Here is a 14,645-nt window from a genome sequence, read left to right on the forward strand (position 1 = left end):
AGCCGCGCAGCCGGCACTTTAGTCGGATTTCTCCTTGCATCCCCAAGGGGGTGCAAGAAGAAATCCTTAAGTCCGACCAAACAGCACAGTGAATTGAATAGCCCCGGGAGCTCCCTCCGAGAGCTATTCAGCACCGTGCTGAATTGAATCGCCCCCTAAAAAGGAACCAGCAGTAGTCCCCTATCATTGCAGGGTCCTAGTGTCCTTGGCAGCCAGGGCCGGATTATAGGGGGGGCGAACGGGGCAGTCATCCAGGGGCCCCCACACATTTGGGGGCCCCCACTCTGCCGCACATATTGTCCCAACCTGGCCAGCTCCCGGGGAAGCCAGCTGCCAGTCCGGGCAAGAGCAGCCACATTAGTGAAGGCCCATCGGCGTCGCGGCCTCTCTCCTTCACGGCTGGCTGAGGTGCAAGGTCGCATTGGCCACCACTGACAGGCTCCTGCAACACGGCCACACCTCCCGTTATTACATGAGCTAGGCGATGCGCGGCACTGCTTCAAACAGCGGCAGGCAGCAGTATGGAGCCAGGATCCAGCGCCAGCTGTCAACATGTGGTCCGGGCCCAGGACATCAGTCGCAGGAGGAGCTGTGGACTTCCACGGCGAGCTTGCGGGGGGAACCGCTGAACAGAGGTCCCGGATTTTCAAGGTAAGTAAGTTGCATACTAGTAGAGAGAGTAAGCAGGCTGTCAATTTGATTTATTGGGGGCCCCCACATCTCAGTTGCCCTGGGGCCCCCACAAGCCTTAATCCGGCCCTGTTGGCAGCGATGCCTCATTGTCAGAATGTCTAGGAGAGGGACTTTTAAAAACATTATTTTGGTTCTTTACAATCTGGTGTAAACTACTAAACAGGTTGCTATCCCTTAACATACTTGCTTGGAAACCGATTTGTGGAACTACTGGATGAGTACACTTAGTTTAATGTGAGGGACAAATTATCTAGATCCTCCATCTCATCGGTAGTAACAGTGAACAACCAAATGCTTGGTTGACGGCCACTAAAAGCGCCAGAAGTCCCTTCCTGGCAACAGTTTCTTAATAAAATGTGGTATTTCACAACTATGGTGAAAATCTTTACATATACAGATTCCACAAATATACCAGGTCAATCTGGTGTGAGGAGTTGAATTGTAATTGCTTATATCTTCAACAATATTCATCCCTGGGCTTCTCAGATATTTTATTGTAGATGCATTAATATATGCTACTTAATCTTAGCTATCTGCCATGCTTAAGTTTTTTCCCTAACTTCCAATAAGCAGAGTTAAGTGCGTCTCAGTCTCTGCATCTATTTACTCTCCTTCCAATTAATTATCCTATTCCCCCCTATGGCTTTCTCTGTATCTAAGCGACATTTAGTTCTGCATTTCCTCGCCACTGCCATTTATCCATTCAAGTAGCTGACATTTTGAGCCGGCGCTTATTGTTTTTTTTTTATCATTCTACTCAAATAAGTGTCTGTCTACTTGGTGGCTTGTAACCATATTTGTTCATTTGCTACCTTTCTAGTCTGTGGCTTCTGTTATCATATAGTCAGTGGAAGCATAAATAAATGTAATAAAACAAAAAAATCCAGTATAACCTGATGGGGATTGTAGTAGCCCAAGGAGGTCCACCAAGACGGCATTACATGTGACATGCACAGTTGCACCAGCTGAAAAGCTCAGAGTCATTGGATACTGAACTTTTGTATACACATTATCATAAAACACATCTCACTAAGGCATACTTGCCTACAGTCCCGGAAGTCGCAGGAGGCTCCCGATTTTTCGGGTAGCTCCCCGCACCCCAGAAAGTGTAGGCAGATCTCCCGCATCCTGCCCACTTCCTAGCGAAGCGGGCAGGATGGGGAGATTATTGGGGAATTTGTGGCTCCGCGAGGAGGGGGCGGGACTAAACTATGTGATTGACTTAATTTAGCCCCGAAACCTCCTTGTGGGCCCGCGAATCACTGACTTTTTCCGGGAAAAGGGCGGGGCCTAATCGCATCATCTGTCCGCCCCCCAAACCGGCCTTTTGGGGCTACTCCTAGAAAGGATGTCTATAAAGTTGGTAAGTATTCACTAAGGGGCATATGTATCTATAATAAGAAAGTTGTGTCTATCTGTTTACTCCAAGTTGGCATAAAAACTATTGAAACGATTTTCATGAAAACTACTGTTTCATCTCGATCCGTCAAGCTACAGCTGAGCAATAACAAAAACAAAATATATTGACATCATCAATACAAGAGATAGGTGTGGCTCCATGCTTACGGCCATTAAGGGATGGGGGAGAGGTGCTTTGGGCCTGCATTCACTTGAATAGGATAGGCTACATAGCAGTCTGTACACAGGGCACACAATGACTTTGGTGTGAGTGGCGGGTGAAGGCGCTGCTGCCATTAGTCTGTATAGCACTGCTGGTCACGTGGGCCACTCCCGCGACAGGGCCTCTATGCAAAGCAATACAACTAGAACACCTCAAATGAAAAAAATGTTGGCAGAAGCAATTTAATTGTGGACGAAACTGTGGCCAACAGATAGTTTATAAATATTTGTGGTCTGCACATGGAAATAAAGTTTCCTCATGGCTGCAATTTGCAGCATTAAGTAATCTTTCTTTGCCTAAATGTATCATCTCTGAGTCGCTGGGACAAGATCTCCCAAAATAAAGTAAATTGGACACACATGCAATCACTTAGCTTCCTGATTCAGACCCCTTCTGCACTACTGCCAGCAGAGAGCACCTGGGTGGGATCCTTAGAATCCCACTCCTGAAAAAAAAAAAAAAAAGCGCTATCTGAAGATGGCGTTAGCTGCCACGGCTGCTCTTGTGGTCAGAAATGGAGGGTCCGTGGTAAATATCATAGGGCTGGAGTAAGGGCCACATGGGCCTGGATCTGAAAATGTTCAAGAGCCTATACTAAAAAGGGTAAGAGCTGTGACCAGTGCTATGTGGGTGTGGACAGGGGTTGGGTACGGTATGCCGGCGCTCAAGATCCCGGCGGTCAGAATCTCGACGCCAGCATCCTGACAGGGTTAGGATACCAACATTTGTTGGCAGGGCTGCCATCAGATATTGTGGGACCCGGGACTGACAAAATAGGAAGGCCCCCCTCATGGGGTGGAGCTGTGGATAATGTGGGTGGAGCTACAGGAGGGTGGGACATCAATTGGTGCATAAAACAGTTTTTTATAAAAATGACAAAGTTTGGGCTGTGGGGGTGGGTATTATTATGACATGTCAATCTATCATATAACTTATATGATACCCTAGCCTGCCTCAACAACCTCAGTATGGTACTTAAATCATACCTTCTAACTGTCCCGCTTCTGGCGGGATAGTCCCGCTATTCAGGTACTATGCCGCAGTCCCACCCGCGGGCCGCAGTATCCCACGGTGGGGGAAAGTTAGGAGAAATCAATCTCTATGCCACAGGTTCTCAAACTCGGTCCTCAGGACCCCACACAGTGCATGTTTTCCAGGTCTCATCACAGAATCAAAAGGGAAATAATTATAACCACCTGTGGATCTTTTAAAATGTGTCAGTGAGTAATGAATACACCTGTGTACCTGCTGGGTGACCTGGAAAACGTGACCTGTGTGGGGTCCTGAGGACCGAGTTTGAGAACCACTGCTCTATGCAGAGCAGCGGCTGAATAGATGCCATCACTTCACCGTGCAGTGAGGGTCTGGGGGCAGCCCAGCATCTCCGGGGATGCTGGGACCGCCATCGGAGTGATGAAAAGGGGAATGTTCTGCTAGGCCACGTTCCTTCACAGCAAGGCCACGCCCCCTTTTTGGACACGCACGCCTTTGGCGCGAGGGAGTCCCAATCATCATCTATATAAGTTGGGAGGTATGCATAAGTACCCTCATGGCAGCTCCACCTCACGCACACACACACACACCAACCATCTCCCTCTCACATATATACACAGCCCTGCCTATACACAGCCCTGCCCCAACCACCTCCCTCTCACTACATATATGCTCCTGCACCAGACACCTCCCTCTCACATACATATACCCCAGCCACCTCCCTCTCACTACATATATGCTCCTGTACCAGCCACCTCCCTCTCACTACATATATGCTCCTGCACCAGCCACCTCCCTCTCGCATACATATACCCCAGCCACCTCCCTCTCACTACATATATGCTCCTGTACCAGCCACCTCCCTCTCACTACATATATGCTCCTGTACCAGCCACCTCCCTCTCACTACATATATGCTCCTGCACCAGCCACCTCCCTCTCACATACATATACCCCAGCCACCTCCCTCTCACTACAGATATGCTCCTGCACCATACATGCCTACCCTCCAGGTTTTCGCGGGAGGCTCCCGATTTTTCAGGTAACCCCCCGCATTCTGCCCATTTCCTAGTGAAGTGGGCAGAATGAGGAGAATACCCGCAGCAATCGCGGGTCTCCGTGAAGGGTGCGGGGCTTAAGACGTGATTCTGCATGAATCACAGCATTTGGCCCCGCCCCCTATGTAAATTGTACCCAATCGCGGCAATTTTACCGCGAGGGGGCGAGGCTTAATTACGCGAATCGTCAAGCCCCGCCCCCGTCGGCCCCCTGCTGCTTCTCTTACCCGGGCATCTCCCGGGAAGAGAGTATTAAAGGTAGGCAAGTATGTCCTGCACCAGCCACCTCCCTCTCACTACATATAGATACATTAACCCCACCTCAGTATGACACACCTCTCACACACACAATCCCCAGCCTTGCTCCATCAAACTCCCTCTCACAGACATATAGTATATACATTCCTAGCCCTGCCTCACCGCTGTCAGCCGGAGTTCCCCAGTGAGCTTCCTAGCTGTTGATCCTGCAGACATAATGTTGCCTTCTCTCAAGACATCTGTTTCATTGATTCTTCTTTGTATACCTAAATATTTGTTACTCCATATTTGTGGTTCTTTGTCTACTTCCTAGCGGCGACCATTTTGTTGAGGACATTTCTATATAGTTATAGTCATTCCCTGATCCGCCGCTGCAGAGGCGGGCCCCCTCTCTGTCCGGGCTTAGGACAGGAGCACCGGCAGTCTCCCCCTGATGTCGGCCCTGCCTGTCAGTAAGTATCCTAACCCTGCCCCTAAACCTAACCCTCCCTCCTTGCACCCTAAAGTTAACCTCCCCCCTAGTGCCTAAATCTAACCCTTCCTTCCTAGTGCCTAACCCTCCCCCCTAGTGCCTAACCTTTACCCACAGTCGTAAGTAGACTTTTAGGTGCCTTGTGCCAGATAGAGCATTTGCGCTCCCGCCTTCCCCCATTTTTCAAATGAGGACATAAGATAGTGCACCTGAAAAAGGACCATGGCCTCATGGGAAAGGGCCAGGGAAGAGATAGGGGAGGCCAGGAGATTCTGGGGATAAAAGAGGAGGAAGCTACAAGTGAGAATGATAATAGACAGGAAAATGGACAGGCCCAAACAGCACCCCCTGCCCTGCAGTGCCCTGTGCCATGGCACAGGTCACACCACCCTAGTTATGGCCCTGTTGATGACAGTAGAAAGCCTGTCGTTCACCTATTATTAATTTCAATTTGTTAAGAGAAAAAAATAATATGTTAATGAAAATGGCTGCTTCTGAAGTTGTAGGAAGATGGACTTTACACAGCTCTTCTAATTTTTCCACCTCCCTGTGTGGGGCAATTTTAGTTTGCAGATGCATGTTCCAAGAGCAGGGATTATGCTGCACCTTTAATTGCACTGGGCAGAACATCTAGAAAACTGATGGAAAGCCAAGCTGTTGCGCAGTGCACATCCAGTACACTCTGTAGTTACGGCCCTGCCTTTACCCTCCCCCTAGTGCAGGGGTGGCCAACCAGGAAGAGGCAAAGAACCCAAAAATATCTGCACGTATGTCATAGGGCCGAGATCATGTGCGCGCCGAAGTCGCACATGCAAAAAGGGGTGTAGCCTTGTGCCAGCTAGGCCACGCCCCTGGTATCATGTTTGTAGGAGCATGCAAAAGTGCATACACACAATCACCGTGGAGATAACTATTAAAGAGGAAAGAAAAAACCAGAACAATATAAAAAACACTGAAAAAACAGATCCACATAAAATACACTGAAACAAGCCAGATCCACATAAAATACACTGGAAAAGCCACATCCACAAATAATACACTGAAAAAGCCACATCCACATAAAGTATATTAAAAAAAAACATTCACATAATACAATCCAGCCCACCATGTGTCACTCCAGCCCCTTCATGTGTCACTCCAGCCCTCCATGTGTCACTCCAGTCCCCCGCATGTCACTTCAACAACCCCTTATGTGTCACTTCAGAGCCCCATTTGTCACTCCAGCAACCCCCCATGTGTCACTCCAGCCCCCTGCATGTGTCACTCCAGTCCCCCTCATGTGTCACTTCAACAGCCCCTTATGTGTTACTTCAGCCCCCCATTTGTCACTCCAGCAACCCCCATGTGTCACTGCAGCAACCCACCATGTGTCACTACAGCCCCCTATTTGTCACTCCAGCAGACCCTCATGTGTCACAACAGCAGACCCTCATGTGCCATTCCAGCCCCCCCTCTCTCCTTGGGCCACTCCAGTCCAGCCTCCTTCAATCACACTCCCTCCCACTCCATGCCTCTCCAGCCACCCCACATGTCACAAATAAAATAAAAAAATAAAATAAACCCCCCCCCCACAGCTCTTACCTTATTGTGGATTGTCTGTGTCATGTAGGTAGGCTCTGGTGTCTGTGAACGCATCCTCTTCATGGATGTAGGTTCAGTCACAAGTTGAGCTCTGCCTCCTGTTTGCGGCGTGACATCACCCATACATGCCTCCAGAGCAGAGCAGACTTCTGCAACAAAGGACGAGCCTTCTCTGAACAGCTGTACGCCTATCAGAGGAGGCAGTCAGTGTCAGCCAGGGGACCCGCATCAGAACAACTGAAGAGCCACAGGTTGGCCACCGCTGCCCTAGTGCCTAACTCCTAACCATCCCCCTAATCCCAATACTTGCCATCTGGATGCCGGCTGTCGGGATGCCGGTGCCAGGATTCTGACTGGTGTCGGGATTCCGCCGCCAGCATTATGAGCGGTGGCATCCCGATAGCCGGGATTTCAACTACATCCCATGGGCAGAGCCTTGTGGGTGTGTAGAGCACTATTAGCCATGCTGTCTCCCTAAATTCATAAAATAGAAAAATTGCATGATTTTTGGGGAAAACTAGAAAAACTATTTAAATGCTTAGGATTTATGGTTGACTGTGTGGCCAGCTAGGCATCTGCTAATCATGCTTTCATGATCTTGGACCTATTTTTATGCAGATGCCTCACATTTTATGCAGGACCATTGTTAATCTGGCCCTGTTCAGTGGCGGTGGCGTATCTAGTCTTTACTTTTAGGGGGGGGTGGTTTAAGAATTAATACTGACTCCTTCCACTTACAGATCTGCCTCACCCATTTCCAACACATTTTGAAAAAAATAAAACAGAATATTCATTAACAAGAAAAATATTATTTCTTGTTAATAATATTATGCACCAGAGACAGCCCCGGTAATAACATGCTCCAGCCCCCCAATAATATGCTCCACACCCCCTCCCCCATAATATATGTTCCAGACCCCCTTGTAATACTAGGCTCCACACACACCTGCCCTTCCCGCCCAACCCACCACAGTAATAATATGCTCCAGACCCCCACCCCACAAAATTATATATTAATATGCTCCAGACCCCATTCATCCCCACATGACATAATATAATAATATGCTCCACCAGACCCCCTTTGTAATAATATGCTCCAGCCCCCCCAACAATATACTCCAGACCCCCTCCCCACAAAACTATATATTAATATGCTGCAGACCCCATTCATCCCCACATGACATAATATAATAGTATGCTCCGCCAGATCCCCTTTGTAATAATATACTCCACACACACCAGTGACCAGTTGTCGTCGCCCTCCACCCACATGTGCACTGCACCAGACCACCCCTGGCCCCCCCATAAGAATATGCTTCACTCACACAGTCAGTGACAGTCTGCAAAAAAGAGACAGGACCCACGCGCCCTACACTGCATTCGGCCAACAACCACCGCACACAAGCATACTACGTTGTTAAAGATGGCGCCAGTAGACGGACCCTGCAGCATCCTCAGAGTCCTACTACGCATTTCAGATATCTCTGACCTTGCGCATGTGCAAAGGAGACAAAGGAGGGGGGCCCGCGGAGACAACCGGCAACTCAATGAGGTAAGTGTGGGAAGAAGACAGGGGACGGAGGGCCGCGGGACACTACGCTGGGCCGGCAGCAGCGATGTGTGAGTCATCACTAGCACTGCGTGGCTGCACTGTCAGACACTGACAGTGTCAATAAGTGGACAGGGCTTCGGCTTTGTGTACGGGAGGCGATCGCCCTTATCGACCCCCCTGGATCCGACACTGGTTCAGGGGTTACTTAATGTTTGCAGGTGCCACCTGAAAACAGGTGCAAATATTCTTTAATAAATATGCCATTAATAGCTACAAAAAACAGCAAAGCAATAAACCAGGTCGATGATTTTAAAGCATCAAATTATACATCAGAGAACCAACATTGTATATCCATACAGATACAGGGTCTTATGCACAGTTGGATGAAAATCAGGTGTATAGTGCTCTTGAACTGCATGTATGGGAAAGGTGCACTCACTGAACTTTGCCTAAGGGCCTGAATCAGGGGGGGTCATTCAGACCCGGTCGTTAGCGCCGATGCGCTCGGACCGGGTCGATGGCCCCCCTCAGAGCATGCGCACGACGGCGCCGGCGCCGTCGTGCGCATGCGTGAGACCCGCTACGACCGACAGCACTGGTCTCGATCCAAAGGGGGCGAGCTGTCGATGTTCATTGACAGCTCGCCCCGTTTGTAAGGCGGGCCGGGGGGGGTGGCAGCCCAAACGGAGGCGTTCCCATGGGAGCGCCTACCATTTGGGGGCGGCCCCACTGACATCACTAGTGATGTCAGTGGAGAGCTTCCGGCTCTGACAGAGCCAGAAGCTCTCCGGGGCTTACGACAAGTGAGACCCTACCCTAGGGTCTCGTCATAGGGTCTCGTCGTCAGGATGCAAGTGACCGCCCAGTTTCTGAGCGACCGCTTGCATCCTCCGACCGCCTCTGAATGAGGCCCAGGGTATCATGGTATTGTGAAGTTATCTCAATACCACAATGATTTTTGTTCTCTGCATGTGGAGAGGTCACACTGCGCATGTGCAGATCCTGATCTGCGGTCTCGCTCGCAGTGCCCCACAGCCAGAGCATGATTGACATGCTGTGACCATTTAGGGAGCTGAGTGGGTAGGATACGGGAACCTGTCGCCCCCGTTTTCTAAGGTGCGGCCAGGCCAGGGTCTGCATCTTCCAAAGTAGATTTCCTGGCCTTAGCTAAGGAGTTCTGTCCCCATTCTGAGTAAGCTTAGACTTGCTGAGATGGGCGATGGGCGCGATGGTAATCTGTTGCTGCACCTTCGGATGCAGGCATCAGATCTGCAATGCCAGCAGGAGGCGTTTTTTTCCCTTCAGGCGTCTCCTGCAGGCATTAGAATAGTTTAGTAGTAATGGCTGCTACTGCTTACTGTGATACTCTGAATCAAGCCTTTAGTGAGAAGAACACGCCATTACAACCCAGTTATGCCTGTTCAGTCATGAGTGTAGATGTGATCAATATGCCTGAACTTGCATGTGCTCAGTTGCAGAGCATACGTAATGTAAAAACACACACTAACAGGCAACTTGACCACAGCCCCACAGTATTCACACTCTCTGATATTTTTATTTTTTTAGATATTTTTATTAGCACATATTCAAGAGTAACATATACTTTTGCATAATAAAATATAACATATCAGCATACAGTACATAATATAATATTGATGCCATGCAATTATCCAACAATATAATATATAACTCATATCACTTTCAATGCAGAAACTCAAAATTGCATATGAAATTTCAATAATTGTACCTTGCCATCATGCAGATAGAAGCCCCCCCCCTCTACATCAATATCGGCGGATCATTATCCACCATTCGTAGTTCGAAACATGATGTAGGAGAGAAACACTTGTGGAGCAGCTGCCTTGTTACTCTCTGACATTTTTTGTATTCTCATATATCATGCAATCAATGTGATTTATTAAGCAATTCTTACCATAGATGCACACTAAGGGCTTGATTCAGACCCGGACGCTATGCTGCGCTCGCTCACATTGAGCGATTTTTCGCAATCTGTTCATGCGTATGAGTCGCAATGCGCGTGCGCGAACCAGTCATTGCGATGGGAGAGTGCTCGCCCGTAGCCCGCAGTCGGGCCGCTATTTTGAGTGACAGATAGTGCCGTTTGTGGGTGGTAACTGTGGAAGGTGCTTGAAAACAGGGGTGTGGATGTGCGAACGCAGGCGTGCCCGACCGTCAGAACGGCGTTTAATGGGTGTGCATAATTGGCAAAGTAGCGTCATTACACACGTGACTGGGTTGTATTTTATCGCAATGTTCTGGTGGGAAAAGGCTACCACAAGCACTGCGAGCAGCTCCGATGGCTCTCTATGTTCCCTATTCCCTATTAATCCTACAACTGCCGGAGATGACGTGTGTTGCGAGTGGCAAAGGGGCGTCTTTATACAGGTGCGAGCGCAGAGTGCAGCTGTTCGCTATTACTAAGTGGGTGGCTTTACGCGACGCAGTGCGAGCATGATTTAAATAGCCGGCCCCTTTTAGCCAGCAAGCGGACGCAAATAGCGCCCGGGTCTGAATCAGGCCCTAAATACTCTGTAATGTCAATATGAAACAACTCTAAAGCTTTTTCTTAATGAATGACAAATGTATTTGCTAAGATACACCTTAAGGGGGTCATTCAGACCCGCTCGCGAGCGCAGGACGCTCGCAAGCAGGTCGATGGTGCCCTACTGCGCATGCGCACGACGGAAGGAGCTCCGTCGTGCGCATGCGCGAGACCCGGCTAGCGACGGCTCTCCGTCGCTCCGGGTCTCGCACCAAAGGGGGCGTGCTGTCGATGTTGATTGACAGCACGCCCCCTTTGGTGGGCGTGGCTGCCAGACGGAGGCGTTCCCATGGGAACGCCTACCGTCTGAAGCCGGCCCCACTGACATCAGTAGTGATGTCAGTGGGAGTGATTTTGGCTCTGATAGAGCCAAAATCACTCCAGGGCTTGCGGCAGCGAGACCCTACCGCAGGGTCTCCGTCGCAAGCCCGATGGTCGCGATGGTCTTGACCATCGCGACCATCATCATGGACGCTCGCTATAGCTGTGGGTGGTCACCCACAGCTATGCGAGCGTCCAAGAGGCCGCTCCATTCTCATGTAGGAGGGCCCTGATTCAGAGCGAGCGCTCTGGTCAGAGCGTCCGGCTCTGAATCAGGCCCTAAGTTTGGTATACACTATACAATGTGCATACCTAGCGATGGTATGATGCGATGGAACGATACATTGCACGATCCATACACACTGCACGATCGGTGTACGATGGCGCAATGTATTGTTACATTCTGAATGTAATCGCACCACATCTTTCATTGCATTGTCCAATCTGATGTGCATCAGGAGATCTGGGATCTGGAGTACATACGATGTGTACGATATATCATTCTTATCGGCGACGGAACGATATATCGTATAGTGTGTACCCAGCTTAAGTAAACTCTGGTACAATCAGTTGCCTTCAGAGGTAATTTTATAAACATATATCAGTTGCATCCAATTAATGTGTTTCAATGATTTCAGAATAAGTACATCTGTCAGCGGATGCTCCTACAGTTGGTACGTAATTCATAACTAACATCAAAGAATAAAACAAATCAGAGAAAAGTTTATTAAATAGCCCCACTCAGTGGAAGCAGACAACATTTCTACATTTTAATATCTTTCAGATTCTGTCAATTTCACTATAAAGAAATGGAGAAGTTATGGCACAACTGTGAATTTCTCCAGACTAGGCTATCCATTCATCATGTCAACATTCATAATGAGAATGTCGACATGATTGTAATGGTAACATGCATGTCGATATTAACCACATCAGCATTCATCATGTCAACACTGGTGAAATGTCCACATGATTAGAATGTTGATAAAATGTCCCTGGTGGTGCAGTGCTGACTTATCTGGTTTTACGGGTCCGGCGGCTCCAGCAGTGTCTTTTGGGTCTGGTGGTCAGCTGATGATGACTTTCGGTTGGTCCTGCGGCACTTCTGCTGGTGAGTATCCCTGGGTACACAATTGTCCAATTCTCAGGAGATCAGACTCCAGATCAGACTGTTTATACAATCCTTGTGCTGACCTGCTCACCTATTCTACATCCAATCTATGCATACACACTTGTCCAATTTTTCAGCAGACCTCCAATCTGCATCTGCTGAAACAGTCTGCTGAAAGGATTCTATCAACGTACACACTCTTCCAGTGGCGGGCTGGGCCGGGGGGCAGGGTGCCATGTGCCCCCCGGGCCGCAGCGCCATGCGGGCCGCGGGCAGTCTGTGTATCTGTGACACAGGCTGCACCGCGTGTGTAGCGCTGACCGGACGGAGTTCGGTCAGCGCTACACTGACTAACACACAGCCACCGGCTCCGGCAGCTGTGTGTTTGTTTTGATCAGCAGCCAATGAGAGTCTGAAAGACTCTCATTAGCTGCTGCTGCGCCCACTGAAGGAGCCGCTCCACCTTCCGGCTCCCAGGGTGGGTAATGGGAGAGGCGTCATGACATCATATGACGTCTCTCCCATAATGCAGAGTCCCGGCCCGGGAGGAATTTAGGTAAGTGGTTTTTTTTTAATCTTTTTTATTACGTGTGTCTACTGGGGGGGGTGCTGGCACTACAAGGTGGAGACCACTACTGGGGACACTACAAGGGTGGGGACTACTACTACTGGGGGCACTACAAGGGGGGGACTACTACTACTGGGGGCACTACAAGGGGGGGACTACTACTGCTGGAGGCACTACAAGGGGGGGACTACTACTACTGGGGGCACTACAAGGGGGGGACTACTACTAGGGGCACTACAAGGGGAGGGGGCTACTACTAGGGGCACTGCATAGGGGGGAGGGGACTACCACTGGGGGCACTGCATTGAGGGACCACTGCTGAGGGCTCTATATAAAGGGCAATACTGGGGGTACTGCATAGGGGGGAGACTACAACTGGGGCCACTATTTAAGGGGCACTGCATAAGGGTTACCACTATTGGGGGCACTGCATGGGGGGTGGACTGCTACTGGGGGTACTATATAAGGGGCACTGCATAGGGGGTACCACTATTGGGGCACTATATAAGGGGCTTAATACTGGGGGCAAAAGGGGCACTGCACAGGGGGGGGCCACTACTGGGGGCACTATATAAGAGGCTTACTACTTGGGGCACAAGGGGTACTGCACAGGGGGGACCACTACTGGGGGCACTGTATAAGGGGCACTGCATAGGGGGATCACTACTGGGGGCACTACTGGAGGCCTGCATAAGGGGGTCCTCTCCTGGGGCACAGGGGGGCACTGCATTTGGGCACTACGACAGGGGGCTGCCCCTAATCTTTATTTTTACTTTGCATTAATCCCATATGGACCCGCCTCCTCCCTGGAACACTTGAGGGGGGGAAGCGCTGTAGCACGAAAGTTCTTCGGGCACCCTGGCTACATGCTACTCCTCTGCCAGGGCCGCCTGCATGCATTTGCCCCCCAGGCTAAAAGTTACCAGCCAGCCCCTGCACTCTTCCAATATTTGGCAGCCCAGCTGCCACTCAAACACAAATGTACAAAATAAGGGGCAGAGCTACACTGTACAGTATGAACGGTACAATCGAGTACCATCTGACCCATATGCACAAGCCCTGACCTTACTGGGAAATAGCTCACAGCCCCGCACGCTATGAGTCCTCACACTGCATATGCACGCCCCTGAAACGGCGTTGAGACGCACTGGCAAGCCTGCGTTTGCATGACCCCCTCCCCCCGTCACCACCCACAAATGGCACTTCCTGTCAATTACTCTGCGTTGGGTCTGCATAGCCTCTGCGGTCGCAGTACCAATCGCAGCAGCTGGTTCACACACTCACACTGCGATGCATACGCATGCGCAGAATGCAACAATCTACCGACTGCGTGCGTATTAGCAACTGCGATCCTTGCTGAATCTGGCCCTGAATCAGGCCCGCAGTCTGTAAGAGATCTACTGTTGTGTGTCTTAAGTCAATAAACTAAAGCACCAGCATGTCAAGGACATGTAAAATGCTGAATGAATGAATGAATGAATGACATAATGTCATCCCTTTATTGGTTTTATTTTTCCATGCACCACCACCCTCATTACTGGCTGCCTTATAGATTTAAGTTAAACAGTCCCTATTTTATTGGCTGACAATGGAGAAGAAGGTTGGTGCCTGTTTTCACCTACAGTGATGCCATAAGCTGCTACTTCTTTGCTCAGTGACAGGCTCGGAGTGAGGTGCGGAACTCTAACATCACGCTCCAAGCCTACCACTAATACAGAGGAGCAACAGCCATTAGCTCAGCACAAGGGAAAGGTACAGGGCAGTTGATATGGCTTTTGCAAAGAAATTCTAATGCAGAAAGAGTGGTCTGTAAGCACCAGCCTTCAGGTACACACTGCAGAGAAATAGTTTTTT

This window comes from Taudactylus pleione, unplaced genomic scaffold (genome assembly GCF_031769625.1).
Source record: "Taudactylus pleione unplaced genomic scaffold, aTauple2 ptg000062l, whole genome shotgun sequence".
NCBI lineage: Eukaryota > Metazoa > Chordata > Amphibia > Anura > Myobatrachidae > Taudactylus > Taudactylus pleione.